At 46.2% G+C, this 12,478-nt stretch overlaps 1 pseudogene; it reads right to left on the bottom strand.

The window, feature by feature from the left end:
• LOC146187512 (uncharacterized) overlaps window positions 1-10,666 on the bottom strand; it is a 143,231-nt pseudogene extending 132,565 nt beyond the window's left edge.
• Window positions 10,667-12,478: the final 1,812 nt, after the last annotated feature.

Here is a 12,478-nt window from a genome sequence, read left to right on the forward strand (position 1 = left end):
GATGGACCCTGCTGACAAAGAAAAAACTGCATTTGTGGCGCCGGACGGCCTATTTGAATTTAACGTGATGCCCTTCGGCCTATGTAATGCGCCGGCCACATTTGAATGATTTATGGACACAATACTTCGTGGCCTCAAGTGGGAAATCTGCGTGTACTATTTAGATGATGCTATTTTTGGCCGGACATTTACTGAACATAATACGCGACTCGCTATTGTTTTAGATTGCCTGCAGAAGGCTGGCCTTGTCCTGAATTCTAGAAAGTGCCGTATTGGCGAACGTCAAGTGTTAGTACTCGGGCGTCTCGTCGACCGCGATGAAGTTCGGCAGATACACAGAATACTGCAGCAATTGCAGCATTCCAACGACCCCAGACTCAAAAGGAGCTCCGCAGTTTACTGGGGCTTTGTTCTTACTTTCGACGATTCATCCGAAGGTTTGTAGACGTCGCCTACCCTCTGTCATCCATTTTACAAAAGGACGTCCCTTTCGACTAGACCTCAGATTGTGACGCGTCTTTCCGTCAGCTAAACTTTCTGCTTACGTCAAGTCCCATACTACGGCAGTTCAGCCCCTCCACTCCGACTGAAGTCCACACTGATGCAAGTGGGATTGGTGTTGACACTGTGCTTGTGCGACGTTCGGCAACCGGCGAGCATGTAATTGCGTATGCAAGCCGTTCCCTCAGCGTAATTACACTGTTACGGAGCAGGAGTGTCTCGCTGTAGTTTTCGCTGTTCAGCGCTTTGTGTGCTACCTATATGGACACCATTTCATGGTTGTGACGGACCATCATGCCCTGTGTTGGCTCGTCAACCTTTGTGACCCATCTGGTTGTCTGGCAAGCTGGGCCCTTCGTCTGCAGAAGTACGACACTGTTTGGTACAAGAGTGGCCGCAAACACGCCGATGCAGACTGTCTTTTACGTCTTCCCCTTCCTACGACCGAATGTGACTCTGCTGATTTCGATCACCACATCGCCTCCATCATGCCTGAGTTTCTTGACGCCTCGGCTCTGCGGCTACGCAAGACACCGACATAAGCCTCGAGCCACTGCTTGCGGCGGCGTGGGATTCTACTGCTTCAAGCGTATTGTGTCTCCGTGATGGCCTTCTGTACAAAAAGCCTTACTCAAGCACCGGCTCGAATTTTCTGCTTGTGGTTCCCGAGAGCTACTGCTCGTGCATCCTACGTGCCTTGCACGATGGCCCCACTTCCGGTCACCTGGGTTCTGCACGAACGCTCCAACGTGCCCGCGACCGGTTTTATTGCCCAAAGATGCGCCATGTGACTGAGCGATATGTGGCGAGCTGCACTGAGTGCCAACGACACAAAAGTCCTACGTCCACGCAACAGGGCCTGCTGCATCCTATGACACCACCACGTGGTGCATTTGAGAAAGTCGGAATCGGCCTTATGGGTCCCTTCCCGAAGACGTCCGACGGAAATCGTTGGATCGTAGTTTGGGCCGGCTATCTCACTCCCTACTGCTAAACGGCAGCTCTTCTTTCAGCCACCGCTCACCACGTCTCCTTGTTCTTGCTCCATTCTGTGATCCTCCGCCATGGCCCTCCGCGAGTGATCATCAGTGATCGAGGTCGCCAGTTTATGGCAGATGTTGTGGAAAAGCTTCTTCGTTTTTGAGCGTTGCATTTTCGGCATTCCACACCATATCACCCTCAAACCAACGGCTTGACAGAGCGCACAAACCGCACACTCGTAAACGTGCTATCTGTGCACATCGCATCAGCCCACAAGAATTGGGATACTATACAACTGTTTATAACGTTGGCATTCAACATTGCAACACATGAGACGACAGGCTACAGCCCGTTTTTCCTTCTACATGCCTGACCTCCTCGGAATTGTCTAGACACCATTCTTCTTTACTCCGTCCATGAAAAACCGTGCATCGTGGAAAGTCTTTGTCGAGCCGAAGAAGCTCGCCGTCTCACCCGTTTGCGAATTCTCGCTTCGCAAGAGCGTTCAAAAGCTCGGTATAACAGCCGGCATAACTATGTGCCTTACGCCCCCAAAGACTTAGTATGGCTTCGCCGACCTCTCCGAAAGCGTGGTTTAGCCCAGAAAATGTTGGCGCATTACGCCGGCCCTTACGTTGGGCTTGAGCGTGTCAGCGAAGTGAACTACCGAATAGCACTTATGACAGCCAGTGGTCGTCGCTCAGTCACAACCGAAGTTGCCCATGTCGCCCGGATGAAGCTGTGTCACTCTCGTGGAAACGAATAACTAAGGGCTTCGCTACCCGAGATGCTTCGTCTGCCCAGGGGGAAAATGTAACAGTCCAGAAGAAGATGAAGCTTACAGAACAAGTGAAGGAGAAAGACGTTGGATAAGACTCTCGTGCCGGACGCGCTGCCATTGACCAGCTGAGCTCCCTGCCCTATCGCCTTGTTGTGCAGCGCTCCGACGTCTTGCCCCCATCTAACAATATTTTCGTTTCATATTTCTTGTTGTCTCTCGTTGTTCAATGAGTTCTGACAGTGTCTTGAGCTACGCGTATTCCTGAACAATTGGGATGAGATTAAGTTTTGGTAATGAAGGGATTGTACGCATTGCGTTCCTACTTGTTTCCAATTCTGCCCGCTGTCGCCTCTTGAGTCTTTGGAACTGAGCTTGGTATAGTTTATCCTGGGCAGAGTCCCCGATTGTACATCTTGGCATCTCCGTACGGGCTCCTCCCCCCCCCCCCCCCCTTGATAAAAAGTTCTTTTATCAAATGCAAGGAAGCCGCACCTACTTTTTCATCCTATGAAGCTATTGTGTTCTTTTGCCAGATTTATGAATATCTAGGACAAGATCTCTCAACTCGTCCATCTCTTGTAATGCCTGATTTCCAATCTTCAGCGTAATTCTTTTTGTTTTTTGTTTTGTTGGGATGACAGCTCCAGACCTGCAACGCGGGATTACTCATCTAGTGTATTTAGGGCCCGTTGCAAATAACGATTTTGTTTCTCAAGGCGTTTATCAGTCGACCCTATTGTGATATCGTCTGCGTAAATAATGAACCGCACGTCTGGTATTTCAGCTAATTTCTACGCAAAAGGTATGAGTGCGATATTACATAACAAAGGTGCTAAGACTATCTCTTCCGGCACGCCTCTGTTTGGTGTGTAATTGCCGAGGTGTTGTCCATTTATCCAGACAGGAAACGTTCCGTCGTTAAGTAGGTTATGCACCGCCTTTATGACCTTTAGTGGAATGCCCATACTTTCCATCTTTCTAAATCTTGGCATGTAACGCGTTAGCCTTAGCCACGTCGGCAGGCACCACAGTGCGTACAAGGTGGCTATGAGGTGACACATGTACGACCTCTTCGGTTAGTACGACCAACCCTGATTTTGGGGCAAGTCTTTTACAGAATGAAATTTGCTAAGTCTGGTATTTTTGCTGACTTTCCGTCCACCATGACAGAGGGTGGCTATCATTTTTTAATAAATCTTGCAAATTGTGAGAGTTAGCGATATTGGCCGCAAAGACTGTAGGCTTGTAGAAGGTTGGAAAATAGCGCGAAAGTACACGAAGGACGGAAGGAAGTAAGGCACGGAAAAGCGCTATCCTTACTTCTTACTGTCTTACTTCCGTCCTTCGTGTACTTTCGCGCTATTTTCTATCATGAATGTTAACCAACTCGCCCAACTTTCGGCATTACTTAACGCAATATAGAAGCAGTTTAGGAGTCATGACGTCACCCCATAGAAACCACGACACACTTGCAGCTTGCAGTTCGTGACCGGGGAGAGGTAAACATGGAGAGGGACCCAAACCCCGCAATAGAAAAACGTCGGCGAAGGTGGCACAAAAGCGTCCCCTCTCTGAAAGCGACAGTACGGGAACGAGACATGATGGGACAGAATGCTGCACTAGCACCCCATCGTGACATGCGCATAAACTAATCACCCCACTTTTTAAGGGGCAGGAACACATACCCAAACACACAAACGCTGGTAGAGAGGGTAAGTAGGGTTATAGTAGGGTGCAAGTTTTCTAAGAGGGGGTAAGTGAAAAGGGACCTGCTTATAGTAGGTGCAGCTACGCCCAAGGTAAGGGGTAAATTTTGTCTTAGAGTGCTGAAGGTAAATCTGCAAAAAAAAAAAAAAAGAACCATGCCGCTGGTATCCGAGTGATGGGCATTCCGAGGTATCTTCGTACATTCGAGCGAGTCAAATCTGCGTGCGACCCATGTACGCTTTCTGCATTTGTCATAGTAGCATTGGATCGAGCCATTTCGCGTTTTTAACAAAGGGACAGCGTCTCTTCTCTCGCGTACATCTGCTTTCGCATCGAGGTATCCGCGGAGGCGCTCGCGCCGCTTCGTCGTTCCATGTATTTCGAGCCGGGCGTCGCGTCGGCGCGGCACTTTCCGACGTGCAAAAATCGTGGAAATAAAAACGCCGCATGTATTCCGGCCTTTCGGCCTCATTCTCAAAGCCGGTGCTCTTCTCCGTCGCGGCGGCACCGGCGGGAGACACTGCACGACGGATGGAGCGGCGCGATGTTCAAACAGAAAGGGGCGCCGGACGCCGTTGGGCGGGGCCTCGCCGCTCCCACGTGACTCTACGTCAGAGCGGTTTTTCTTTTCTCCTGCAAAAAAAAAAAGAAAGAAAAACGAACTTGCGGAGGGCGGCTGCCTTCCCTGCAGCGGTGGAAGTCGTGTGCTCCGTGTCTGTACGGAAAAAAAAAAAAAATAAAGAAGAAGAAGCGTGCTGTATCACGTGTTCTAACAGCCGTTTGTAGCTAGAACGCGTTTTCATCTCAGCTTCGGTAACGGTACAAACACTACGCGTACTGCGCCAAAACAAATGAGTATAATTATAGCAATCATGTATTAAACCGTAGAAAATTATGCTCACTCCAATAAAATTATTCTTCACAATCAGCGAAATTATTCTTCGCAATCAGCACAATCACAGAAAGCATAATGAACTATTCTAGCAATAAAAGAATTGTTCGCGACAACATGGCAAGATGGTTTTGATACGAGCATTAAAAATCAAGTTAGAATGGCACCAACTGAAATAATATTTCACGCAAATCTGTCGGAAGTCGTGGTTAGCTGTGCCGTTCTGCATATTTCAAATTTAAATAAAATCGGCCCTTTTGTTAGCCTCTTGTGCTTTGGGGCTGGAAGGCATTGCCATCTTAGCTTCAGTAGCTGTACGCAACTACACAGTTTACTGCAAAGCGCCGCGCCTACAGCACGGAAGCAAATGGGTACGAATATAAACAGCGAGTATTAAAACGTAGTGTAAATGCACACTCTAGTTATATTACTCTTAACAAGCAGTTTCGTCACAACTTTCATAAAAGGGGTTCTCTGTCTGGCAGGTAGACTGCGGCCTTTTCTTGAATTTTTCCCCCATTGATATGCTTTTTCTTTATTTCTTTCCTTTGACCTCCTCCATTCATAATTTTTTCTTGCCGCGCCATCACCCACTGTTTGCCTTTTTTTCTCTTTTCTTTGTTCCGTTTTCTCCTCTGCTCCTTTCCTCGCCTCACCCATTACCTCTTTCTTTTCCTTCACCTGTGCGGCAGTCATTTTGACTTCTTCGCCTGCCTAGCCAATAGATTTTCGCCCGTCCGAATCTTTACTGTCCCGAACCTCGTGTGCTACGCCGTACTTGTTTTTGTTTCTGGTTGTGTCTATATAATGGATCTTAGCTCAAATTGTGAGCCACATGCTTTATATGATTTCAGTTTGCCAAGCACCTGTTCTGCGTCTTAGGTTTACGAGAAAAACTACCCGCTTAACTGTTTGCACCGAGGCATCGTTTGCATAGCTCCGGAATGAAAGGGAGTGAAATTCCAAATCTACTACTTGAGAATAGTGCTGTTACTTCAACACCCGATATATATATATATATATATATATATATATATATATATATATATATATATATATATATATATATATATATATATATATATATATATATATAAAAATAATCAGTGTCTCTTATATTCCGCATTTAGTGTCACGACTTCTCGCAGCAGTTCGGTGTTGGAACGCTTTCTTATCTCAGCCTCAGTACAAACGCCGCGCGTACTACGAAACAACAAATGGGTACGGATATATATCAAGGCAGTATCCAAGCTCAGTATAAATGCGCACTTCTATAATATTTATAATATTATTCATGGCAGTCAGCGAAATCGAAGAAATCTATAGGAACATATATAATAACTCTGTCATCAATAAAGAAATGGGTCGCCAGAGCTTGGGTCCCCAGCGTTGCAGGCATATTAAAGAAACATCATAGTACTCTCATGCAAAGTGATCGTCTAAAAGAAATTTATCAGCAAGCCCCCCGTGTTGTCCATCGCCGTAACAAGAACCTCAGTGATATTTTAACTTCGTCTAAAACTAGCCCCACTGCACCAATCGGCTGCCATCCTTGCAACAAGTCACGGTGCAAAGTTTGTGCACAAATGACTACATCACTGAAAGCTTTCAGCACTGCATCGAACTTTAATGTAAAGATTCGAGGCAACTTCTCATGTGATACGGACAACGTGATTTACATGCTTGAATGTTCTATCTGCAAAATTCAGTACATTGGCCAAGCCGAAACACCCTTCAGATACCGATTTAATAATAATAAAGCTCATTGTAATACACTGCCTAACCTTCCTATCTCTAAGCATGTAAACGTTACCAAGCACCCCTTTGAAAAAATGTAACTTTACTGGAATCAGGCTTCAGAACCCACCATGAACGCGAAGTTCGGGAATCATTTTTAATACATAAGTTTAACACGGTTTCTTGTGGTCTGAATGAAAACATTGGCAAGCTAACTTGTCTCTCGTCGTAGCATTTTAACTAAATGGTAGCACCATTGGCAACTTCTTAAAAGATATTATGTTTAATCGACATTGGCTCCATTTTGCACTGTTTGCCTCTTCGCTTGCGCTTTTACGGTCACAGCCCAAAGCCCCTCACAGTATGTCATGCTTTACTTGCACTGATCGTTTTCATGTTTGCCAGTTTCTCACGATCATATTGCTTCCCGCCGTAACATGCACTGATCATTACAAGTTATCCAATAACCTTGCCCACGATTCCTTTTGTTATCAACACTGTTACGAACAGTTAACTTTAACTGCTTCTTTTCGTCCCCATAGCATTGAGCAGAAAATCGAGTTTTGTCACCATGCCGCGATTTGAGTGACTGTTTACTTTTTTTGTGTGTGTGTACCGCGCTAAATCACACTTATATTTCACTGTTAAATTCTACTGACGTGTTATCTGCTACTGTCGCCTACCAATGAGAATGATATTTCAGTTGATCAATCCCCCCCTCCCCCTCCTGAATATTGCAGGATTAAATGTGACATGTACTCCACCCATTATAACCTCGCGATAGTTTGTTTTGTGCCCTGATAGTGACAATCTCTTTAGTGATATATCTTCTTTTCTTCGTGCAACATATTAAGATGCATGATCTAAGCGCAACACGTGTCATTCGGTCTATATACCTTGCACCGCCATTACATCACGCGTGTGAAATCTTGTTTTTGATATTTTGGTGTTTATTTGTTGACAGTGGCTGGTCACGTGTTTCGATTGTGTATGTATATAAGAAATGGGAACCGACAGCTTCTTTCTACATTCCTTGACAAAGGCCGGACCCCGGCCGAAACGTCGGATTAAAGTGTTGTTTTTTCACCGTGTGTCACCTACTTCAAGTTTATGACCTACCGGACCCATTCGAGCTTCAACCCCCTCCACATATATATATATATATATATATATATATATATATATATATATGTAACTGATATATATAACTTTACGCATTCCTTGACGAAGGCCGGGCCCCGGCCGAAACGTCGGAAATAAACCTTTGTTTTCGTTTGTGCGCCCCTACCTCATCTTATACATAGTTCTGGATCCTGGAAGACTTTTATGTAACAATATATATATATATATATATATATATATACATACGTGTGTGTGTGTGTGTGTGTGTGTGTGTGTGTGTGTGTGTGTGTGTGTGTGTGTGTGTGTGTGTGTGTGTGTGTGTGTGTGTGTGTGTGTGTGTGTGTGTGTGTGTGTGTGTGTGTGTGTGTGTGTGTGTGTGTGTGTGTGTGTGTGTGTGTGTGTGTGTGTGTGTGTGTGTGTGTGTGTGTGTGTGTGTGTGTGTGTGTGTGTGTGTGTGTGTGTGTGTGTGTGTGTGTGTGTGTGTGTGTGTGTGTGTGTGTGTGTGTGTGTGTGTGTGTGTGTGTGTGTGTGTGTGTGTGTGTGTGTGTGTGTGTGTGTGTGTGTGTGTGTGTGTGTGTGTGTGTGTGTGTGTGTGTGTGTGTGTGTGTGTGTGTGTGTGTGTGTGTGTGTGTGTGTGTGTGTGTGTGTGTGTGTGTGTGTGTGTGTGTGTGTGTGTGTGTGTGTGTGTGTGTGTGTGTGTGTGTGTGTGTGTGTGTGTGTGTGTGTGTGTGTGTGTGTGTGTGTGTGTGTGTGTGTGTGTGTGTGTGTGTGTGTGTGTGTGTGTGTGTGTGTGTGTGTGTGTGTGTGTGTGTGTGTGTGTGTGTGTGTGTGTGTGTGTGTGTGTGTGTGTGTGTGTGTGTGTGTGTGTGTGTGTGTGTGTGTGTGTGTGTGTGTGTGTGTGTGTGTGTGTGTGTGAAAGATCGATATCGCGATGATGGCCGGACAGTTTCATATATCCCTATACTCCGTTTCATACATCAAGTGCTACACTGCCAAAGCTACAGCTCTTGTTAGCGCTCTCCGCAACCGCGATGAAAAATAGTGCCTGCTCTTGGCGAGAAGAAATAATAGTGGCTTTGTCTGCAAGCTTAATGCATCTTACGTTTGCCATCAACTTCATGAAAAGCACCTTTTTTTAGGGAGAAATGGTCGGATTCGTTGAATTTGTATGTTCTTTATGTCGTTTTCGTTCGTGCCGCGTTTTTGCACCCCGCAACCGGCCAGCTGTGCCACTAGATGGTGCTGGCTGTGCCCTCCACACTGTGCATCTTTTTTTTGAGAAAATGGTTCTTCGGTGCGCATTTTTTCTACAATATCCGCAGTGCGAAGATGCCTAGGCATGCGAAGCAAGTTATTGCAGACGTGTATGCTCGGAATAGAGCCCGTTTCCGCAGGAACCACTCGGCCATAGAACGAGCGCGTAGTGATACGCCTCCTGTTTTTTTTTTCTTGCGGAGTGTTTGCGTAGCTTTCGCTGCGTTGCACCTGATGTCGAACTCTAACGACGCCGGAGGCCATAAACAAGCAGCCGACGAATTCCGGCTGCTTGTGAAGGAAGGAAAAGCAGTGAGCGATCGTTGACCTCGTGCTGAAGGCAGGACACTGATTGCTAGCCCACGGCGGCCCCTCGATCGCGTTTCCAGTTACCACGAAAGCCAACCAAGGCCCTGCACTGAGCACAGGAAATCACCTACGCCATCAAGCTGATGGTCGCCTGTCAGCAAACTGAAGCGCTGTACATCCGGCACCCCGCGGCCGACGGCGAGAACTCACTTAAGAAAAAAAAAGAGGGTGGGGGAGGGGAGGTCTTAACAATTTATTGTCATGGAATGTTGGCGCGGTCGATGCCCTAGCATCAAGCTCTGCTCGTTGTACTATCAGGGGCGAAACTTTTCAGGACGCGTCATGGAATCGAAGACCAATGCATATAACCGGTGTCAAACAGATACAAGTAGACCCGCATATATGCTGCGAGATATATACGCGGAACTTTACAGAAAAAAATTATTTTCTCGTGTCCTGAATTTCTGCCGCCGACTAATTTATATGCATAATACCGCTTTTACTACATACATATTGTAATAATAAATGCAATTAACATCATTGAGCGGCTGCCAACCATTTTTTATCTTTTCTCCCCGCGCGCTTTACCGAAGATATATATGCATATGCACGCAGATTTGTGCGTATTTACAGGCAGTTACAGGCGCACAGGTGAAAGGCTAAATTTCTAATGCTAGTTGAATTATAAACAAAAAGAAAATTACCTAGGTATAACCATCACCAATTTCAAAATCTTGCACGTACCGCTTTGTCACTCTTCCAGTATTCTTCGCCGAGGGCGTAGACTTTGACAACTTCTTTCTCTACCCGGAAAGGCACGTCCATAAGAATTTTTCGGCCATGATGAATCATGGAGAACATATATTGTGCAGAAAAGAGGCACGCATTTATCAGGTTCGTATAAATGACTCCTGACGCGCGCACGCACATACACACACTCTCTCTCTCTCTGTCTCGCGCGCGCGCGCACATACGCAAATAAATTTTGCTCAATCCTTGCTACAAACGAAAAGCGAAATTATTGCTCTTATATGTACTGTATAAAGTTCACATTACAGCATTACACAGTTCGCCTTAATTCTACCCTTCTCCTGTCGATCCTGCATCTAAATAGCTAAAGAAAAATAGAGTGATGCTTGCATGTGTACACATACATATATTACTGGCTAGAAGCCCGTTACTGTGAAAGGAACTTTGGATGACGCATCAATCTCTCGTGAAGTCCGCACAGCGTACTTTACGTTGCCAGCTGCTAGAGATCTCTCTAACTTTTTTAAATCATCTTCGCATTTTAGGTATCCATGCCAGTAGCCCCCTTCCTCATGTATGTCGCTAAGATAGCGTCACAGAATGAGCTCCTGACGTTCAGGAGCATCACTCATGGTCGGGAGGAAACAGTGGAACGGATAGAGCGAGAGAAAATCCCTTTATTTCACAGCGCAAATTAAGCACTCAACATATCGTTCGCCTGGTTTACCAAGGCAAGCTGGTCTTCCATCTGTGCCGATGACAGCCAGGCACTCCAGGAGGGAGGTGAAGGGATGTAGTGACTGGACTGGGCGACTGGACAGGAGTAGAGGCAGTGTTCTAGATTGGCATACAGCGCAGGACAGTTGGAACAGGAAGGGTCTGAACGAAGACGGAAATGGAATTGTCGGGAAGGTGTAATAAGAGTGTTCGTCTGAATCCTACGAAGTATATGTGCTTGAGCAACGTTGAGATGCCGATGGGGGCGTGGTACGAGCCTAAATGACGTTTTTAGTTGGCGGTAGTATTCCTTAAATGTGAGTTTATAGGCCAACGCGCGTCGTCCCACGTCAGAGGACTTGACCAAGGGAGCACAGGCGCCCGGATGTGAATATCGCGGGCTAGATGGTGAACCAGCTGTGATTCCTGCATGGCCAGAGACCCACCGTATAGTGACTGACAATGAAGCCAACGAACGTAAAGCGTGGTGTAATGCTGTTTCTAGGTCCGAAGGAATTAGCCGACGCTGCAGCAACCGAATAGCCGCCATTGAGTCAGTGTAAGTGGTGTACGAAGAAGTGCGAGGAAGTTCAGAGAACTACATGATGGCATGAATGATAGGTACAATGTCTAGAGTAGCGATGGGGGGAGGATTGCTGTATGGGCCGCATGTATGAAGGGAAGGGTCCGCCTCCAAAGGGGTGAAGATTACATATGCCGCAGAACCTGTGTCTAATATGGTGGCGTCTGTATATGCTACTGTCTGTGTTGATAAGAGAGGACTGTGGTGAGCTGCCTGAGCTTCCCTGCGACCATTATTCACACAAGGGGCCATATGACGGGGTAGAGGCGGATAGAGAAGATCGAGAAGAGCGCGCGCGGATGAACATCCGAAAAGAGCCCGCCGAGCGCGCTTTTTTAATGTCTTTTTCTTGCCGAAGCTATGACGTCAGTGGTCACGTGAAAAGCGGAGGCCCCGCCCCTAGACCGATTTGGTGTGAATGCAGCATCACCCGGCGGAGCGGCCGCATGGCCATCGCGGGCTCGCATGCAGTGCGCGAGCACAGAGAAAAAAAAAAAAAAAGCGCCCTCCGTCTTTTGCCCTGCGAAGCGCGCTGGCGCTAACAAGAGACAACAGATGCCGTTTCATATATTTTTTTTTTCATTTCTCAATGCACCGGGTGTCGCAGCTAAACATGACCTGCTGCAAAACTTTACGATGTTTCAGTTGAATGTTTTAATGGGTTTATCAAAAGAAATCTTGCAAGTTCTGGCGACCCATTTCTTTATTGATGACAGAGTTATTATTTATGTCCCTATAGATTTCTTCGATTTCGCTGACTGCCATGAATAATGTTATAAATATTATAGAAGTGCGCATTTATGCTGAGCTTGGATACTGCCTTGATATATATTCGTACCCATTTGTTGTTACGTAGTACGCGCGGTGTTTGTACTGAGGCTGAGATAAGAAGGCGTTCCAACACCGAACTGCTGCGAGAAGTCGCGACACTAAATGCGGAATATAAGAGACAGGGATTATTTTTTATATATATATATATCGGGTGCTGAAGTAACAGCACTATTCTCAAGTAGTAAATTTGGAATTTCACTCCCTTTCATTCCGGAGCTATGCAAACGATACCTCGGTGCAAACAGTTAAGCGGGTAGTTTTTCTCGTAAACCTAAGACGCAGAACAGGTGCTTGGCAAACTTAAATCATATAA

This window comes from Amblyomma maculatum, chromosome 6 (genome assembly GCF_055883805.1).
Source record: "Amblyomma maculatum isolate TAMU_Amacu chromosome 6, ASM5588380v1, whole genome shotgun sequence".
NCBI classification, from domain to species: domain Eukaryota; kingdom Metazoa; phylum Arthropoda; class Arachnida; order Ixodida; family Ixodidae; genus Amblyomma; species Amblyomma maculatum.